The sequence below is a fragment of the Chrysochloris asiatica genome, unplaced genomic scaffold, assembly GCF_000296735.1.
Source record: "Chrysochloris asiatica unplaced genomic scaffold, ChrAsi1.0 scaffold00529, whole genome shotgun sequence".
NCBI lineage: Eukaryota > Metazoa > Chordata > Mammalia > Afrosoricida > Chrysochloridae > Chrysochloris > Chrysochloris asiatica.
The window spans coordinates 131268-133357 of NW_006409047.1; positions in this window are offsets into that span (position 1 = coordinate 131268).

The following is a 2090-nucleotide window of genomic DNA, read 5'->3' on the forward strand; positions in this document are numbered from 1 at the left end:
GGTATAATGTACACCAAAATTTTGATAACTATATGCTTGGGAAATGCACAAAACCCAAGAGTATTACTGATTCCAAGTTGGCATTATTGGGATATGCACCAATAATTAAACAATAATTTACTTTTAAGAATCACTTGGTTCCTAATTTTCACTATATGCAGTGTTATTTGCATCAGTGCTATATCATCTCAGGGAAATATCTGGTGTTCAGTTGCATTTTTTCCTCATTTGTTTCCATTCTCTACTGACTTGATAAAATGCTTAACTATCTTTCTCATCCTAATGCTTGGAAAGTGTTTGCTTCTTGTCAAATAAACATTCTTTTTTACATTAGTAAATTAGGACTATAGCATTCCAAACTTAAGTTTGAATCTAGCAATCAAAAGACTATTTTAGAGTTTTCAAAGTCAATGCTTATTTGTTAGGAGGATTGGAAGCCTATTTCTGTTTCCAGATGAAACTTTCTTCTTCATTGCTTTTAGTCTAAAATTTTCTAATTGTGAAAAACATAAAAGTGAAAAGGACATAGAATAATATGAATAACACACTGATAAGCTGCACATTTGTTGAAATAAATCAAATATTAATAAAGCATGGTGCTCAGAAATGTAGAGAGGAATTGGATTTAATAACACAGATAGCATGCTTACAAAAGTGATTCTACTTGTTTATTATAATTATCTATGGATCTTTTAAAATATAATAGTGATATGGTCCTAACCAATAACTCAGAGTTTACATTAAATCAGATTTTACAGCCAGGCTTGACAAGAGTTGCTTTAGATTACTGCTAAATGCATACACATGCTCCATCAATATGATCTATTATTATAATCAATACCCACTCCTGACATTAATTATATAAGCATGCAATAATATCTTATTCATAATTCACATTTTAGAAATTTAAAATATTGCCAAAACAATTTCATTTTTCTTACTCTCTATTTTTAATCCTAGAGTCCTGGATTCTTGGTGTGAAGCTATAGGGTAAACACTGAACCACAAGGTCACTTTGAACTGCTAGATTGGCAGTTAATACTCACCAGCTGCTCTTCAAAACCCCTATACAGGGTTACTATGAGTTAGAACCAACTCAACATCACTTAATAACAACAACAATTTATGATCCTATTCCTCATACACCTGTTTCCCAAAGACAATCTTTATTATAAATTTGTTGGTTTTATTTTTCTTTTAGTATTCTCACAATATTATTATTAATTTATTTATGCATAACCAGTTTTCTTGAAAATGAACTTATAGTTATCAGCCTGAAAAAAAAAAAAATTACTACAACATTGTGTTTTAACTGTCTCTGGGAAGTACATACACCTATTTTGCACATTTTAAATTATGTTTTCATAACAAACTATGGATAATATTGCAAATAATGGGTATTCCAGGACACTTAATTGTACTCCTGAGGAACCTGTACACAGATTGAGAGGCAGTCATTAGAAAGACCAAAAAGGTACTGAATGGCTTAAGATCAGGAAAGGGATGCATCAGAGTCATACACTTTCACTATAGATATTCTCTATGTATGCTGAGAAAAAGAGCTGAGAAACTGGATTAAATTAAGAAGAATGTGGCATTAGGATTGGAGGAAGACTCATTATCAACCTGGAATATGCAGATGATTCAACCTTGTTTTCTGGAGGTGAATAGGACTTGAAATATTTACTGATGAAGATCAAAGGCTACAGTCTTCAGTCTGGATTGCACCTCAATGTCAAAACAAAAAATTCTCACAACTGACAAATAAATAAGATAATCAGGAAAAAGATTGAAGTCATCACTTTGCTTAGATCCATACTCACTACTCATGAAAGCAGGAGTCAAGAAAACAATTCATTATTGCTTTGGACAAATGTGTTGCTAAAAGCATCTTGAAAGTATTAAAGAGCAAAGATGTCACTTTGAGAACTATGGTGCACTTGACCTTGTTATTGTGAAATGCCATTGAATTAGTTCCAACCCATAGCAACTCTGTGTAGGGTTTCCAAGTAGGCGCTGGGAAGCTTAAACTACTGACCTTACAGTTCAAATGACTTTGCAGTGTGGTGCATTAACCCATAGTGTCATAC